This window comes from Musca domestica, unplaced genomic scaffold (assembly GCF_030504385.1).
Source record: "Musca domestica strain aabys unplaced genomic scaffold, Musca_domestica.polishedcontigs.V.1.1 6, whole genome shotgun sequence".
Classification (NCBI taxonomy): domain Eukaryota; kingdom Metazoa; phylum Arthropoda; class Insecta; order Diptera; family Muscidae; genus Musca; species Musca domestica.
Window position 1 is genome coordinate 18,890,587 of NW_026712363.1, and position 20,546 is coordinate 18,911,132.

Here is a 20,546-nt window from a genome sequence, read left to right on the forward strand (position 1 = left end):
CTTGAAAAATATAAAAATCTCAATTCCTCACTCAGAGGTTTTTGAAAAACATTTGCCAAAAATTCAATAAAAAAAAACACTATTTTTTGTCCAGGAAGTTCTTTTAAAATGATCTGGCAAAAAATCTTCCAATTTTTACCAATATAACCTTAAAAAGTATTCACGAAAGACATTGTAAAAATATTCTTACAAATTTAGGCTTTTAAGATCAGACTATTAAACAAAAGATTCCTTAAAATTTTTTTCTATAAAAATTATGTTTTGTCATGGAAATTCTCATAAAAAAATCTTAAAGTCCTCCTTGCAATCATTCGGCATGGAAAAGAAAATGAAGGATAAATAAATGCTGATAAAAATGAAAATTAATAGATACGGGGTTGCCCATATTCGACGGACCCATCTGGCAACGCCACAACTTTTGACAGAGATGCCACATCGCTTAATGACATACCGCGTTTGAAGCGTCAGTCCAAGCAGATTTTTACCATGAACCAATACACGCCACGGGAGCGCTCTGAAATAGTTGAAATTTACATTCAACAGAAGAAGTCAATTGTGAAAACTGAACGTGCTGTTAAAACATTAAAAAATGTGAGAAGTGCGCCTTCTAAGAACACCATTAAGCGTTTATACAAAACATTTTCGACTGGTAAGGCTCTTTCTAATCCGAAGAGGCCATATAAAAGTCGACCAAGGCGATCGGCCGAGAATATCGCTGCCGTACGAGTCAGTGTTGAGAGGTCCCCAAGAACATCCCGAAAAAGCCGTTCTCAGCAGTTGGGCATGGCTCGGTCCACTTTACAACGGATTATTCGCATTGATTTGCATTTGTTCTCGTACAAAATTCAATTGACGCAATGAATGTTGCCTGCGGACAAGCCTCGTCGATTGGAATGGGCCCAAAGGTCCGTCGAATATGGGCAACCCTGTATTTGTTGAGATGTAGATGGGATGGAGAAAAGCGTCGAATAGAGTCCCATTTAAACTCTGGCGCCAGAACCAGTAAAGCCTATTCCAAAATATTAATCCGTGAGTATTTTGGAAAGCAAGGTTGGAACTAAAAAATACCAAAGTGTCGACAACCTCAAACAAGCGCTTCACCGGGAATGGGCCAAAATACCGCATAGCAACATTCGGTTAGCGTGTGATAATTTCATTGGCCGTTTGAAGGCCAAAGGTGACCAATTCGAACAAATCTAAACTTATTCTAAAATTTGATGCTATTTCCGATATTTTTTGCTTTCATTATTGAAAAAAGTAAAAATTATGGCATTTGACTTTGTTGCAGTTTTTTATCTCACCCTGTACATGAAATAATATAGACTCTATCCCGATGAGAGACAAGCGTAGTTCATCGCAATAAAGAAAATATAATTATACAATTAGCAGAGTTTCGGGCGAATATTTCAAGGTATTGCAAATGAATGGCAAATTTAATGTACATCTCTAAAATTAATTCCGAGTCCAGTCAATCACGAAAGCTGATTGACTCCACGGGCATCTCCTCAGCAACTTTCCTTGGCAGAGACCGAAAATGTCAATGAATAGTGAACAGCTGATTGACTCCACGGGCATCGTCTCAGCAACTTTCCTTGGCAAAGACCGAAAATGTCAATCGACAGTTGTTGTTGAGTTTACTTTCCTTGATTTACCCTTGCTCTCATTGGCTGTTGTAGTAATCGACACTGTGATCCTCTGCGATTGCAGGCACCTCTACGTTCACTTGTGGTTCTGTACTCGAAGTATACATTTGTCACGGGCTAACCTTTCGTTGGCGGTTATTTTAACCAGGCCTTATTGAAAATAATTTACCTCTCACCATTACATAAAATCCAGGGGAGTTCTTATTGCTGACGCTGTCGAAGCATTTTCTCTATTTCCCTGAGTTAAGCACCCACTTTTTGACGGTGGAGGGTATAAAGATTAAAAATATTCCCGTCATTTTTATACCGCCCTCCTTTCCAACAATTTCTTCAACTGTATGTATAAAATATCTTACACAATATATGGTTACGCTTAAGAGCCTACTTATACGCAAGTGTGTGTGTGTGCATTTATGTGTGTCTGCGTTAAACTTTATAATTTGCTACCAAGGATCAATATAATAAGATTTACACAGTTTCAGTTCATATAAACATTTCGTCTTAGAACAATGAAGAAATTGGAAACTTTTTGTTTTACTTTCCCCTCAGTTTTTTCTTGTGCGGGGGGTACTATTTTCTTTGTGAACTTTCAAAGTTATTTCCCGGCTAACTGTGTCACCTCCATCTCCTCAACGCTTGCCCTTCTCGTCCCCATCTCACAAGTCAAACAATTTCGTTTTCTAGCCACAAAAACAAAACATAAGTATTAAGTTTTACGACCTTGATTTCAGCTCCATTTGTTTTTGAACCATTTTGACATTGTTTATTATAAAGTGGCCACGTGGGGTGGAGGTGGGGTGGTGTGCTGACACAGGAATTGTAGAATCGTAAGGCTAAGCCAACAAATTGCTTTAACAAATTTAAACATCTACACCACATGCCATTCAATGGCAGGCTAGATGGAAGGAGAAGAAATGTCTTAAATTTTCAAAAGATTTTCCCCTTAGCAGTTGTTGTAGAGCAATCATCAAAAATCCCTGAAAAACTGCGGCAAACTTACAACATAGAGAGCTAGGGAAAAAAGCTAGAAAAAAAAAAACAATCCTGCAGAAAAACTCGAAAATTGCTCATGTTTGTGGTGTTTTATGGCACATAAGTTAGACGCGCTCACACACACAACCATACAAAAAATATGATTTTTTCTACTTTTTGAACCTTTAGACCTGTTTCTATTCAGGCAGCCTCGTTGCTTCATTGTGTTAGTTGCCAAAAAGTTTTTCTCCGCACGAAAGGCAAAAAAAAAAAAACGACTAAAACAGCAGATAAGTTCGGCCGGGCCGAACTTTTAATACCCTCCACCATTTCGAATTAACTTGAAGAATATCAAAAAACAAAATTCGAAAACTACCACTAAAATGAAAACCGTGATATGGGGCCTATACGAAGACCGAATATATACCGAATATCGTTATATGGTGGCTATACGAAGACCTGGACCCTCATACAACTTTTTTTGTCATAGACTGTAGTACACTTTACGAACTTTAAATATGGAATTTAGAACAATTCCGGTAAATAATGTTGCTAAAATCATAAAAATACCGAATATCGGGAGGTACCATTTTATGGGGGCTATACGAAGATCTGGACCTGCATACAACATTTTTTTGTCATAGGTTGTAGTACCCATTAGGATCTTCGAGTAAGAAATTTGTAACGATTCCGGATAATAATGTCGCTAAAACCATGAAAATACAGAATATCGGGAGGTACCATTATATGGGAGCTATACGAAGATCTGGACCAGCATACAACATTTTTTGTCATTGGTTGTAGTACCCATTAGGATCTTCGAGTAAGAAATTTGAAACGATTCCGGTGCATAATGCTGCTGTAATCATGAAAATACCGAATATCTGGAGGTAGCGTTATATGGGGGCTATACGAAGACTTGGACCTGCATACAATAATAATTTTTGTCATAGACTGTAGTACCCTTTACGAACTTCAAATACGAAATTTGAAATAATTCCGCTTAATAATGTCGCTAAAACCATGGAAATACCGAATATCGGAACGTACCGTTATATGGGGGCTATATGAAAAGGGGGCTATATGAAAAGGTGGACCTACATGGCCCATTTACGAACTTAACCTGCCTACTGTAAAAATAAACATGTGTGCAAAATTTTAGCCGTCTATCTCAATTCGTTCGAAAGATTGTGTGATTACAACAGACAGAAGGACATCGCTATATCGTCTTAGAATTTTACGCTGATCCAGAATATATATACTTTCTAGGGTCTATTATGAATATTGCGAGGAGTTACAAACGAAATGACAAAGTTAATATACCCTCCATAGAATGGTGGAGGGTATAAAAAGGAAATTTTTGTTGTTGTTTAGTATTTTTTGGCATTGGTTGTTTGGTGCCTGTGATTTTTTTTTTTCAAAGCTTGGCAGGAGGAGAATTTTGTTTTTGGCCAACACTGACTGCTGATACTGGTGTTACCCATTGCTGTACATAATGTTTTGTGGCCAGAAATGAACAACAAACACAGCAGTTACCCCAGTAAATACATATATATTATCCAAAATCCTACACATTTAGCCAAGACCAAAAAAAAGAAAAAAATACGGAAACAACAACAAACCCCACAAAACCGTGTTATGTGTGAATGTCTGTGCTTTTTTTGTATTCTGGGGTACAAATGTTAAATTTGTGGTTTATTAAAAGCTCCCTGTAGGTTAATAGTAATGCGAATGGCATAAAAACAAATCCTAATATGGCTTAGGGGGAAATTAGAAAATTGTATGTTGGGAGGACAAAACAAAAAAAAAAGAGACCTACACAACAAACAAGAGCAATATAAAGCCAGCAGAAAGTGGAAACTGCTGTAAATATGTTGTTTACCATGCCAAGGCTTCTATGCTGCAGCATTAGTATGTTGTTTTATGACGAGCTGTTACCTTAAAGGCAACAAATATTAAAATAGAACAGAGTTTTTTTTGTTTTCAAAGCCATATATCCAAAGTTATTCACACTCACTCACACACACAGCCAGAGATCTCTGGTTGTATGAAAACACATTAAAACTCACAGAGAGAGCGAATATTTTTTTCAAAAACTTTTCTCTAGTTTGTAAAACTAAATTTGCTTGAATATCAAAAAATGTTTCCAGCAACAGCAGAAAAGCTAACTTTAATGTTGTTTTTTTTTTGATTTCAAGAAGCTATTTAAAGTTTTGAATCTTTACTTAATGCACACAGGATTTAGACAGGGGTTTTTAAATCTCACACACAATTTTTGGGAACATGAAATTTATGGAAATTTCAGACATGTGTGAGTGAGAAAAAGTAATCAATTTTGAAATTATAAAAGGAAATAACTCTAAAAATAAAAATAAAATAAATTAAATGCCAATACTGCTAATATAGATAAATAAAGAAAGGTGAAAATTTGGGCGCGACCGGCTGTATGACAATCTACACCATTATATATATTTTTAGTAGAGCTACCCGTAACATATAAACGTTTTTATTGGGAATTTATGGTAAGTAGATCATACCAACTATGAACCTGAATGGTTTTAGAGTAACTCTGAATTGGATTCCTCCAAATTTGCCAGGGGCATTTGTTACTCACGTACTAAATAACATCTCTGTATGATATGATTTTGTGATGGTATAAATTGAAACATATGTGTAGGGGTGATATTACACATTTAGTGCATGATACACATAAAATATGACGAAGGAATATATCGGAGCTACATTAAAATCTGAAACGATCTTGAGAGAGGTATTTCGTGGTTGTATTTAATATCGAAATAGCATATTGCAAGAGTTAATGACTTAAACACAAAATCGAATGCAATATATATGGGAGCTAAATCAATATCTGAACCGATTTTCACAAATTTTATGTACCTGCTTTTACGCAAAATTCGGTTGATCGTGCCAATCCACCTGAAATCGGATAAAGATATATATGAAAGGTATAACCAGATCTGAGCCGAACTCAATAAAATTGGGAAGCTAAATTGGGAGCTAAGTTTATATCTGAACCTATTTGATATAATAACTGTGACATACTAATCTCAAATGAGACGAAAAATATATATGGGAGCTATATCTAAATTTAGACCGATTAGCTCCTATTTCAAAATTTCATATCGATGGGGCAATGGATGCGAACTGTACTTTCTTTACAAAAAAAAATATGGACAGTGTGGTGTAGGGTATAAAATAACTTTAAAAATTAAACCTTACTGGACCGGTTTGCTCGCCAAGGCTTTGAAGGTGTCAATATTAAGGACTTGATCACCGCCATTGGATCCGGTGCTGGCGCTGCCCCAACTGCTGCTGCTGCTCCCACCGCCGGTGGCGCTGCCCCCGCTGCTGAAGCCAAGAAGGAAGAAAAGAAGAAGGAAGATGAACCCGAAGAGTCAGATGACGATATGGGCTTTGCTCTCTTCGGTTAGATGGACAATTGTTTGTTTTTCTTTACCACCAACAAATAATATTTAGTAATTTTTATAGCATTTTCAGAAAGAAACAAGTAACAAAGCAGCTATGTTCGTCTGGGCTGGCTTTTTATACCCTCCACCATTTGGAAGTAACCTGAAAACTTTCAAGAAAAATTCCGTCGATAAATACCGCTCTAATGATGAATGAAAAAGCCGTTACAAAAAATTACATGTAATTTTTGTCAGAGGCTGTAGTAACGGTTCCGAACTTCAAAAACGAAATTTGAAAAAATTCCGGTGAATAATGTCGCAAAAATCATGAAAATACCGAATATCTACGGAATCCGTTATATGGGCGCTATATAAAAACGTGGACCTTTATAGACAAGTACTCACAAGAAATTCATTGTGTCGATTTTCAGGCAATACCGATTATCGGGAGGTACCGTTATATGGGGGATATACGATATAGTGGACCTATACAGGGTGAGATGAAAAAACTACAACCAAATTCAGATTGCTGCCATTTCTTAGCCACTCGTCCGACAGCTGTTAAAATTATTCCAGTGACAGCTCAATATATTGTTTACAAGTGTACAAAACCATTTTGGTGAGAATTTTCCAGAAAAAAAGTTATTCGTAATGGAATTGAAGCGTGATAGTGCGATGTCTTTATATTTGGCTGGAAAACAACAAGTGGCTATCATTAGAGCACTCCTGCATTTAAGTGTGAGTAAATGTATCTCGTACCATCGCTCGTTACCGTGATAGCGTAGCCCAAAGAATTGGACGAAAGTAAATAAGCGACTTGATCGAAACCCACGTCGCAGTGGCCGAAAAATGGCTCGTGAGCTGAACGTATCGCAATATTTCATTCTGCAAATATTGAAAAATGAGCTCGGCATAAAGACATTGAAATTCCAAACAGTGCAGAACTTACACCGCAACAGAAAGAAAATAGACTCAAAAAAGCTAAAGAATTCCTTCGCTTGACCGAAAGTGGTGAACTGCCGAATTTGGTTTTCTCCGAATTTCGATGAGAAAACATTCGTTTTCCAGCTGTTTATAAACAAACAAAATGATCGTGTTTACTTGCGGAAGAGGTCAGCTGAAAATGTGCACCTTCGGTTGCCCACCAGAACTCAAGCGCCGGCCATGGTGATGATGTGGGCCGCCATTACAGCCGACGGTCGCTCTACGTATTAATTGACCGTGGCATCAGAATAAATGCCGAATATTATCGGGAAAATATTCTGGAGGGCGTATTAAAGCCTTGGGCACGCAAGCATTTTGGCCGTACACCTTGGACATTCCAACAGGACTCAGCACCATCGCACTCAGCATGCGTCACCCAAGAATGGTTACAAAATGAGGTTTCTCGCTTAATCAGGTTTCTCGCTTCACAATGGCCACCAAAATCTCCGGATACCAATCCGTTGGACTATTGTGTCTGGAGTATTTTGGAAAGCAAGGTTCAAACTAAAAAATACCAATGTGTCGATCACCTCAAGCAAGCGCTTCGCGGGGAATGGGCCAAAATACCGCAGAACAACATTAAGATAGCGTGTGACGGTTTCATTGGCCGTTTGAAGACCATAGTTCGTGAAAAAGGTGACCAATTTGAACAAATCTAAAGTTATTCTAAAATCTGATGCTATTTCCGACATTTGTTGCTTTCATTCAATAAAATTTAAAAAATAAAACATGTAAAAATAATTGCGTTTGACATTGTTGCAGATTAGCATCAGAGTGATTAATATATACTAAAATACTAATATACTGGAAATTTCGGACGAAGGATTTTATGGGAGCTATATCCAAATCTGAACCGATCTCGATAAAATTGTTGCAAAGTGTATATGACGAATGTGATGAACTTAAACACCAAATCGGAAGGAACACATGTGTGGGAGCTATAGTTATATCTGAACCGAATTTCACCTAACCTAAAGTAACTGCTTCTATTCTAAATTAGGTCGTACGTGCCGAAATCCACTCAATTTGGGCTAACCATTTGACGGCGCATCACAAATTTGAAATCGGATAATGATATATATCCGGCTTTATCCAAAACTCGATCGATCCCGATAACATTTTGGTAGAGGTATTTCTGAATTGTATCTGATATCTGGTACCAAATATCATTGTTGTGGAGTGCATATTACCAAAGTGAGGAGCTAAAGCCCCGAATCGGATAAAACATATATATAGAACCCTAAGCTTTATCTCAACCAATTTTCAAAAAAAATTGAATACTCGTTTTTAGATCAAAATCTCAAAACAGTTTAGGGTTCTTAGACCAATCTACCGCTTGAGGGTTAAATTTTCTGACCAAACTAATCCTTGTATATAGAATTGCACTATATATCCTTAAATGCAAGGATTCCAGGAAATTATAATGGGAAAAGTTCAAAAAAAAAAAAATTGAAGAGGGGGGAGATCGCCCCCTCTATTTTTGGGTACTTTTAAAATGATGAAATATGTGGCTTGAATTTTGAGCTCTGCATTCATAATCGGTTGTATTTTTCCGGTTATGTTATTTAAAAAGAAAAAAAAAATAAATAAATACTGCGCCTAAATGCATGCTTTACAATTTATTTTCGGAATTACTAATAGTAACCATAAACACACAAAACAGAATTTATATATTAAATATCAAAAACAAAAAAAAAAACAACATATGTATTTTCTTCTTTTATTATCCTTCCATTCATTCGACTCGTAAATCCTGTAAATATCCTCCCAAATTGTCATTGTCAACTCAAAATGAAAATTTAAACCATGAAATATATTGCTCCAACAAATCAAATACAACAGTTAAATTTAACACAAGCTCACATGAAATATTAGGAAGTTACTACGAGCCGGGTTGATTTGATACTCTCTCTGTTGAGGAAGGAATACATGGAAGAATGTCATCAATATCATCATTGAACCAATACAAAGACAAATCAGGATATGTATAGAAATATGTATTACCCAAATAAAGAAAAAAAATATGCAAGAACCTATTCCAATGCTAGCTCACAGTTACAGATTCGGCTCCATGTCACACAAATTGCAATAATACCAAAGGAAGCGTTGTCGCTTATTTGGCTGTGACTTGCCGGTGATGTATGAAGCTAATACATTTGTAAGCGAAAAAACAGGAATTGACATGGAAAATTCACAAATTTTGTTTATACATCCTTCCCTGCCCCACGCGTACTCTCACAAATGCAAACGTAATATATACAATAATTCAAGGAATCATAGTACCATAGCCCACGTGTGTGTGTGCGAATGCGTGAATACAAACAACCAAGGATATTAGAAAATAAACATATATTTGAACATTTGTTCAAATTGTTTGGATTTCGACAATAAAACAAAAAAGCTCCAATTTCAAGCCACTTCAAAATCTCGCCCCCATTCCCCCAGCCCAGTTACTTTGCGAGCATGACTCGGTATGTATATGTTTTTTTGTGTAGTATGTACATAAGTCATGTTTTTGTTTGCATTTGAATGACAAATGTTCAGTAGTCCTTGTTCGTGTATTTACAGGATTCAAGGGAATCATACAACTCAACGACATGAGCTAATGCCACTTTGCAATTCATGCTTAGTCGTCGCCGTCACCGTCGTCGTCGTCAAACGGCAAACAACGACTGGATGTGTTAGACACAACATACAAATATCAGTTTGAGTTGTATAACGGTGATTTCATACTTTCATACACATATACTCTCATATAAATCTTGTTTTGTCACTTTATCTGCTTTTTTTGCGCGGAAGGAGGTAATGTTTTTTTTCGTTCCCTAAATTGTCAAACAAATTTCATGCTTAACAATAGGATATTTGTTCAACAAATTTTTGTTGCGACTTTTGTTATTGTTGGCAATCTAAGCGGAAAATAACTTAATGAGTTATAAAGTGCTAGACGGCGAGGGAAAGTTGGACGGTAGCGTAGGTATAGACAACGGATAATTGGATTAGGAAATTTTTGGTTACTAAAAATAAAGTTGAAACCTTGATGTGAAAATAATTTAGAATAAAAGGATTACAGAGGTGGGTGTACATAAAATAAAAATTTAAGGCTAAATGTCGCCCACTGAAGATAATTTACAAATCAAGACTGGATTCAATAGTTTAGGAGGGCGTTTAAACTACGCTGTGTGCGAATGCATAAATACCAAAAAAAAAAAAACAAGGATTTTAAAAAATAAACATTTATTTGGATAATTGTTCAATTTCTTTGGATTTAGACAATAAAACGAAAAAGCTCCAATTTATTCACCAGAAAAAAATGGTTACCGTAGCAGTTTTCTTGAAGAATGTGTGATAACGCCCAAAATTGAGGTCTTAATATGTTTGAAAGATAAATGACCTAGCATCATTAATTTGTTGGTATATTTTTGGCATTACCTACTGCCAAATTTCGGTACATTGAAGTTTTTAGCCACAATTCCTCTTTGATATTTTGTCAAAAAAAAAAAAAAAAATTAAATAAATAAATAAATCAATTCGGGCCCAGTATTTACTTCAGCCATCATATAAAGATACCGTCTGATTTGCAGTATTTTTTATAAGCCATAATATTGAAAAACTCGGATTTTGATCCAATTCATCTCTTAAATATTTTGAAATTATTTCTTCAGATGGATGGTGTTTTCCTAACCTTAAACTTGTCTCCACCCATAAAAACTATTAAGAGCTCAATTCTCGTTCTATGAAAATGTGATACCTTGTGATTTACAGTATTTTTCCAGCCATAATATGATAAAATTCTGATTTTGATACAATTCATCCCTTAAATATTTTCCAATCATTTCTTGAAACGAATGGATTTTTTCCTGAACTTAAACCCCACTCCTCTAATAGGATAGTGGGATCTCAATTCTCTTTCTCTTTCTATGAAAATGTGATATGAAAATTTTAATATTTTATAATTTGGCAATCGAATAATTTTATAAAAAAAATATATTTTTTATTTCAATTTTTTTTAGAATAAGAATTCAGCCCCTGAAGAGCTATAAAAACTCGCAGACAGCCGAACACATATATCTAGATCACATTATGGTATTATTAAAAAAAAAATAATACAACTACATAGACAATTTTTGGCAAAGGACTCATTCCCATATAACAGGAGCACCCAATAATGGGTATTTGGAGATCTTGATCACATTTTTTTGGTACTGAATGAATTGCAATTTAGTACTTTTACAGGTATTGATACTCCTCCAGTTCTTTGATTGCAACAATAACCAAAAGGTAAAAGGTCATGTTAGTACTTTTGCACACGACTCCTTTGGCACTATGTTAGAAAGACGTTTTCGTTTTTATAGCATAATTAGTGCATCAAATAGTATATTATAGTTAAGTATGGTATATCATAGTACAATACAATATAGTATAGCGTTGTGTAGTATAGTAATAATGTAAAGAATTTTGGTTATCGCCAAAAAGTCCTATATAAAATTGCTAAGTATAAATGTGAAAACATGATGTGAAAATAAGGTTCCATACTGCGTATGATTATCGATGTTATTAATACGGAACGATAAATCATTATACCCTCTGCAATGTGGCTACAGAGGCCATATATCATTTGATATAAACCTAGGTCATTTTGGACCAAATCAATTTCAGGACATTTGGAGTCGATCTAGGGATGTTCGTCCGTCCGTCTGTCTGTCTTCCTGGTGCCCATGATAACTCTAAAAGGGTGTATCCGATTTGATCCAAACTTGGTACATCGTAATATTATTGTCCAACCTACATTTTGTACAAACTTTGCAAATCCCAATATTTTTGCCAGTGCTACGTCAAGTGAGGAAATGGACAAAATCGACCCACTCCATCATGTATCTCACCCACAAAGGGTGAACGTTAGGAATAATTAAAGCTCTTTTAAAATGTGAAATGAGATATTTTTAATAACACAAGATCTGATGTGACGATGGGATATATCGGTGCAATCCTTCCAATGGAAAACGAATGTGTAGCTTAAATATCTGAATTATGGTTCGTTTTGGCGTATGATTGTCATCGTTACTCATACGCTATGAATTACAAACTTTTTATTGCCGAAGTATTGCCTTTCTTCTTAATTCTTTGGGTATTTCGATTCCAATATCGGAAGGACTTAATGGATCTGGCTTTAAGGGGCTGTGCGAATTTGCATGAGTTCAATTATAATTGTAAGCATGTTTGGTGCTTCGATCGGACTGTAAAAAACGAACGTCCTTCAAATTTTCTCAATGCATAAAAAAAGAACGGTACAACCACATCATCTCAGCAGCCACCACATCATCTCAGTCATATCTTAACTATTTTCCGAACCGTATAAATAAAACATTTTTTGTTTGTAAATAAACAATTTCAACACTCACAAGAAGTCAAATAAAACAGTCAAAAAAAGATTTAATCACGGGCTAGTCATCTTCAATATATCCGCTTAAAATGTTTTCTAGTTTCAGTATACGATCACGGTTCGAAAATAAAACAAATTGGTGAAATATTACGGAATGGGAAAGTTTCTATAAAATTTCACTTCTATTTCTTTCTTTCTATTTTTGAAAGTTTCAGCGCTCGGTCAATGTTAGGAAATATAACCACATTTGCTAAAATAGCACCATAACAGCAATGTCCTACAAATTTGCACAGCTGCAGAAAAATTGTTTCCATTCTTGTAATATTTTTTTGTCGAAATAATGCCAACTGCTCGTAAATAAAAAATTATGGATTTATTCTTTCAAAATCAATTTACATCACTAAAATAGGCCGCCCACATTGGAATTTATGGCTTCTAGAAAATGATGGTCCACAAAGCTCTTTTCCATTTCATTAAACATATTTTTTTAATAAAAACTAGGAAATTTGTTGAGAAAAATTGAGGAATTTGGCATCTATGAAAAGAAGAGACGGACTTCTTCCAAATTTTCTCAACGTCGTCTTAAAGTTTTCCTCCATTTTCCTCAATTCCCAACAGCACTTTTTAGTCAATTTTAGCAAAACATATATTGGCAATGAACAGGACCTCAGGATCCTAAAACAGACCCATTGGAATAACAGGAATTTATCATATCCTTTTGTTGTGCTGCAATAGGTGTCGTGCCAGAACTTATGTAAACACGAAATTACAAATTTTACCCTAATGGGTTGTAAAACTAGGAAAAAAAATGCAAAGAACTCCAAAAATATTATATTATTTTTATATTTACAAATTAAAATACAAAATATTTACGTTAGATTCTCTAGCAGTGAGAAATAACAATTTTTGCATTTGGGCGTATGAGTAGTGGCAGTAGTTATACGCACTGCAGAACATGGAAAGGGAACACTTTTTTGATATTACTTTTAAACTAAAATGTGTCTAATTAAGAGGTGCAAATTTGGACCCAGACTTTCCTGAGTCATTCTGAATATAATTAAATTTTCTATGCATACATACAATATATAGAATCAAATCTGCGTGGTGGTAGAAAAAATCTTTCAACACTAACACAAAGAGATTGATGTGAAGAAAAGTTCACACATTTATTCTACTTCATTATAAATTTATTTTGCGGAAGAAAAGTAATAAATCTATGTTAATATTCTTTTTGTTATTTCAAATTCAATGTCATGTCAAATTAAATATTTTATTTCAAACACATGTTTGTCTTAATTCCACGACACAAAGTCACCAGATTGTCTACCCATTTTATGGCGATTTTTTATTAAAAAAAAAAAAAAAAAAAACATCAGAGAAAGGCAACATTTTTTGTGACTTCAAGCGAACAAATTTACTGAAAAACTCTAAAGTAAGAAAAATTTTAGACAAAACACATGAGTCGTAAAACATTTCAACAATTTCACACTCCCTAAATGTGCATATGAATTCCCCGAATAAAATTGGCATTGGCATTTTCGTTGTGATACTTCAACATTTTTTGGAAACGTTGCCAGAAAAATGTGACACATACATATCTTTTATTTAGACAACAAGTGTAGCAGTTTGTTGATATTGACATGGAGTTTTATTTTAGATTTGTTTTTTTTTTTTTTTTTTGCCACTAGTTCTCAATTTGTCATCGAACATCATTTCGATATTGCCTTTTTTTTTTGCATGTGCAAAATATCACCAACACCAGCTGTCATCGTTTGAGATGATTCGAAAAACATTTGGTTTTTTTTTTCCATTCTCCGTATAGTTTATTTTCTATACCATGCTGTTGGTTTCATCACGGCAAATTTTTATTTGTTTTCCACGAACAAAAAAAAAAAAAAAAAGAGCACACACAGCAGAAGAACCATCAATTTACAGATGTAAAACACACTGGCACAATTGCTTGGTTACATAAATTGGAATTTTCGAATTTTTCTTTCGCTGGAAACGTAAATACATCAAATAGTAGTGTTAAAGTTGTAAATTTATTTTCCAGGGGAACTCGTTAAATTTTTATATTCCGGTGTTTTGGAATTCCCAGAATTGGCATATGAGGAATAATTTGAAATGGAAACAAGTAAATGGTTCCGCATTACGTATACATGTTGTCGTTACTTATACGTTAAATTGAAGATATCTAGTGAAACAGAAAAAACTCCATTTAATGGCATTACAACAACATGTTTTAAAACAAATAAAAACAATTGAAAATAAACAAATCCCTTCTCATTTGTAAATATATTTCAATATAATCAACTGCAACAACAGGAAAAATGAAATACTACAATATACAGGGTGAGATAAGAAAACTGCAACCAAATTCAGACTGCTGTCATTTCCAAGCCACTCGTCCGACAGCTGGTAAAATTATTCCAGTGACAGCTCATTATATTGTTTACAAGCGTACAAAATCACATTGGTGAGATTTTTGGGAAAAAAAGTTATTCGTGATGGAGTTCAAGCGTGATAGTGTGATTTATTTATATTTGGCTGGAAAACCACAAGTGGCTATCGTCTTACATTAAATGTGAGTCTTTTTTTGTGCCTCGTACCATTGCTCGTTACCGTGATACCGATAGCGTAGCCCGACGTCAAGGAAGTGGACGGAAGAAAACAGCAATATCAGCAGAAATGGTTCGAAAAGTAAAGAAGCGATTTGATCGAAACCCGCGTCGCAGTGGTAAAAAAATGTCTCGTGAGCAGAACATATCGCAATATTCCATTCGGAAAATATTGAAAAATGAGCTAGGGGTAAAGCCATTGAAATTCCAAAAAGTACAAGAACTTACACCGCAACAGAAAGAAAATAGATCGAAAGAGCTAAAGAGTTGCTTCGCTTGGCAGAAGGTGGTGAACTGGCGAATTTTGTTTTCTCCGATGAGAAAACATATGTTGTCCAGCAGTTTGTAAAGAAACAAAATGATCGTGTTTACTTGCCCAGGAGGTCAGCTGAAAATGTGCACCTTCGGTTGGCCACCAGAACTCAAGCGCCGGCCATGGTGATGGTGTGGGTCGCCATATCAGCCGATGGTCGCTCTCCGCTCGTATTTATGGACCGTGGCATCAGAATAAATGCCGGATGTTATCGCGAAAATATTCTGGTGGGTGTATTAAAGCCTTGGGGAGGCAAATATTTAGGCCGCAGACCCTGAGCATTCTAACAGGACTCAGCCACGCCACCCAAGAATGGCTACAAAATGAGGTTCATCGCTTCAGTTCCAGCGCATAATGCCCACCAAAATCTCCGGATACCAATCCATTGGACTGTTGCGTCTAGAGCATTCTGGAAAGCAAGGTTGGCACTAAAAAATACCAAAGTGTCGATCACCTCAAGCAAGCGCTTGGCCGAGAACAGCGTGTGACGGTTTCATTGTCAGTTTGAAGGCCATAATTCGTGGCTAAGGTGACCAATTCGAACAAATCTAAACTTATTCTAAAATTTCATGCTACTTCTTTCATTCAATAAAATTAAAAAAAAATGTAAATATTATAGCGCTTGACTTTGTTGCAGTTTTTTTTATCTTACCCTTTATGCATTACTAAAATCGTGTAAACTTATAGCGAAACTTTCGAATTCAATTTGTTTTAAAAAGTATAAAAAAATCCTCCTTTTCCACATACAAATTGTTTGCTTTTATTCCATTTTTTTTTTTCAATACACCATTTTCAACAATTTCTCAATTCACACACACGCACACATGGACATGTTCTCGCATTTGTTGTAATATCTGCTGGGAAAAAGTCTTCCATAAACACAATTTAAATCTATTTAACATTTTGCCAAAGAAATAAAAGGAGTATTATAAAGTTTTTGTTTCTTTTTTCCAAAGAATTCGATGATACAGGTGACATGCAAGAAGTTAACGAAGATAGTAACGCCAAGCAGGGGAAGAAAGAGGAAACGGAAAACAAAAAAAGAAGAAAAAATGTGTAAGAAATTGCCAACAAGAAAACGGCAACAAATGGCAATATTCACATAAAATATAAATAAATTTTAAAAACAATTTACAGGGAATGCATGATTGAGGAGAACATTAGGGTGAAACATGCAGAAATTCAGGGCGTATAATTATTGTCGTCATACATACGGCCAATATACTTTTTTATTACAATTTCTAATCAGATATTCTCCAAATTCAATATTAAAATAGGTGTTTGGTGAAATGAATACAAATAAGCTAAAAAGTAGCAGTCGCTTTTGCCAACAGATTTTAAACATTCAGAACCCAAAGATGAGGGTATGCATCTTTGGGTTCTGAATGTTTAAAATGTTGATCCTTTGTGGGGGTGGGTTTGAAAGAGTGGGGGAGGTGTTGACCTGACTTATTTATGGTGGAGCTTTCGACTTATAGCAAAATTCGATAAAGAATGTTTTTCTGCTTGACGTCATATTTCTAAATTATTGCTTAGTAGGAGAATTTTGCATAAACTCACACGCCCTTGACCAATAACCGTGTTTTTAAAATTTATGAGTTTAGGTTTAATTTAGACTTTTGATGTCTTCGTGGACCTATATTAGAATTTTATGAAAAATAATTTTGCGGAATGTATAGACTGGGTGGGATTTTCAAAAGGAATTTTTGGCCATATTTTAAAGAAGGGTTAAAAAACGGTTCATCTAAAATAGGCTTTCTATTGTTATCAAGGACACTATATACCAGGTAAAAAGCCGTAAGTTCGATCGGATCGAATTTGAATATCCTCCACCACTTGGAACGAATTTCAATATTTTAAAACAAATAAAATCCGTTAAAATTTTAAAAGTACCGTATATAGCCGTTATATTGGGGTCTCTACGAAGACGTGGACCTGCATAGGCAACGTTTATCATAAGCCATTGCAATATTCAAATACGAATCTTGAAAAAAAACGGTGAATAATTTGATAAAATCATCAAAATACCGATATATTGGGGCTATACAAAGACCTTGATCTGCAGAGAAACGTTTCTGTCACAGGCTGTAGTAGCTATTAGATACTTTAAACAATTTCGGTGAATATTGTACCTAAAATTGTTAAAGTATCGAATATAGGGAGGTACTGATATATGGGGCCTATACGAAGAGCTGCATAGACAATTACCTGTCATAGAGTGTAATTTCCATCACGAACTCTAAATACGAACTTTGAAACTTGGCTAAAATCATCAAAATACCGAAAATAGGGAGGTACTGTTATATGGGTGCTATGCGAAGACCTGGACCTGCAGAGACTGAAGTTCCCATTAGGAACTTTAAATACAAAAATTTTAACAATGTCGCTAAAATCATCAGAATACCGAATATAGAGAGATACAGTTATATGGGGCTTTACCTAAACTTGACCCCATATAGCCCATTTCCAATATCAAAAGACCTGCTGAAGAAACACACGTTTGAGTAAAACTTTATAAACCTACATCAATTAGTTCGGATGCTAGAGTGATTTCCACAGACGGACGGTCATCGTTAAACATAGCATTTTATGCTGATCAAGAACATATATAGGGTGAGATGATCGACACTTTTGTATTTGTTAGTGCCAACATTGCTTTCCAAAATACTCCAGACATAATAGTCCAACGGATTGGTATCCGGAGATTTTGGTGGCCATTATGCGCTGGAAATGAAGCGAGGAACCACATTTTGTAACCATTCTTGGGTGGAGCGTGCCAAAATGTTTGCGTGCCCAAGGCTTTAATACACCCTCTAGAATATTTTCGCAATAATATTCAGCATTTATTCGGATTTCACGGTCGATCAATGCGAGCGGAGAGCGACCATCGGCTGTTATGGCGGCCAACACCATCACCATGGCTGGCGCTTGATTTCTGGTGTTGCACATTTCCAGCTGAACTCTTTGACAGGTAAACACGATAATTTTGCTAGATCTGCTAGACAACGAATGTTTTCTCATCGGAGAAAACCCAAATTCAGCAGTTCACCACTTTCGGTTAAGATAAGCAACTCTTTAGCTCTTTTGAGTCTATTTTCCTTCTGTTGCGGTGTAAGTTCTTCCACCTTTTGTAGCTTCAATGGATTTACCCCGAGCTCATTTTTCAATATTTGCCGAATGGAATATCGCATATGTTCAGTTCACGAGCCATTTTTCGGCCACTGCGACGCGTTAAAAATCATTAGGTACAGTTATATGACAAATACTGAACATACATAGCAGAAGAATGTTGTGTTCATCCATAAATCCAGTTTGAATCTTCTGCTGATTAAGAATGTATTTCTGTTATGGGATCTCCGATTAATATTTTGAGTTTTTTAAACGAAATCAAATTTTCGACGTTAATAATTCCTTAAGTAAACGTCATAATCCTTGGATCACCATTCTATCATCAGAAATAAATACTACGTATTATGTGTTTGTGGAAAAAAATAATTGAGAACAAATTGGACCTATAGATATTTGTCCGATGATATTTTCAAGTATATGCTCTAACTCCTCAATATCTATAGGAATTTCATATATAATAATACAATTGTATAATAATTCATAATACAATTGTACAATGCATTTTTCCCATTCACTCCATTTCCGAGTTATCATCCTCCCACGTTTCCAAATTACCCCTTAATTGATTGGTTGTACAAAAAAAAAAAAAGCTGCACTATGACAATTAAATTTATAAATTATTATTCAAATAATAATTAATATCGCAAACCACACAGGTATATAAATATTGTTAATAATAATTATTGAAATTTAGAGATTATGCCAAAGAGAAAAACAAACAAAATTGATTTGCTTAATTTGTAATTGAGAATTATGAATAATTTATGTTAATGCAATTCATAATCCAAATACAAATTAATATTCATCGTAATTAGGAAAAAGAGAAAATAATTAACATTTTGAAGTTATTTACCAAACAATGAGATATTTATTGCAATTAGAGGGATTTATTGATATGTAGTTTTGTAAGTTAATTACGATTAGTGTTTTTGTTATTGGTTTCGATTGGATAGATACAGCTATTGGGGCATTAGGGGAAATTGGGGGGAATTCCACACAATATCCTTTAGAGATAACCTTTCAAGTAGCAAATTTATTGATATTTTTTTTTTTTTAACTCCACCATAGTATGGAGGGTAGTATATATATTCCTGATCAGCATAAAATTCCGTCGTGGAAATCACTCTAGCTTCCGAACGAAATTAAGTAGATTGATAAAATTTTACTAAAAATGTATATTATGTCTGCATGACTTTTTGTATTGAAAATAGACCATGTAGTTCCACGTTTTGGTATAGCCCCCATATAACGGTACTTCCCGATATTCGGTATTTTGATGATTTTAGCGACATTATTTTGCGAAATCGTTTCAAATTTGGTAATTGAAGTTCGTAATGGATACTACAGCCTAAGACAGAAAAGTGTCCGTGCAGGTCCACGTGACAGCCCTCATATAACGGTACCTCCCGATATTCGATATTTTGATGATTTTAGCGACATTATTCAGCGGAATTGCTTCAAATTTGGTACTTGAAGTTCGTAATGGATACTACAGGCTAAGACAGAAAATTGTCTGTGCAGGTCCACCTCTTCGTAACGCCCCCATATAACGGTACCTCCCGGTGCTCGGTATTTTGATGATTTAGCCACATTTTCACCGTTTTTTTTAAGTTTCGCATTTGAATATTGTAATGGCTTATGACAAAAGTTACCTATGCAGGTCCATGTCCTTGTATAGACCCTAATATAACAGCTACATTCGATATTTTTAAGATTTTAACAGAATTTTTAACGTATTTTACTGTTTTTTAGAATTTCCAAATTCGTTCCAAATGATGGAGGGTGTGCAAAGTTCGGCCCGGTCGAACTTACAGCTTTTTTACTTGTTTAAAGGAGTCTTAAACTCGAAATCGAATAATTTAATTTTTTTTCATTAACCTTCCATCCTAATGTATTGCTTCCCCAAAATCAAACGGAAATATTAGCAGCAATATGTGTATATATGTTTATTTTCTTTTTCTTCTTTCCTCTCCCACATGGAAACAAACTCTACAAGTATTGTAATCGTCCCGGAATATATATCTACATATTCTACAAGTATCGTATGCAAAGTTTCTTCACTCAACATGTAAATTTATT

At 35.0% G+C, this 20,546-nt stretch overlaps 1 protein-coding gene and 1 pseudogene across 1 annotated transcript in view; one reads left to right on the top strand and one right to left on the bottom strand.

The window, feature by feature from the left end:
- Nucleotides 1–20,546, bottom strand: part of LOC101895654 (uncharacterized) — a 300,444-nt gene that overhangs the window by 15,755 nt on the left and 264,143 nt on the right. The window lies entirely within an intron of this gene.
- On the top strand, nucleotides 5,841–6,106 carry LOC101895829 (large ribosomal subunit protein P1-like; annotated as a pseudogene).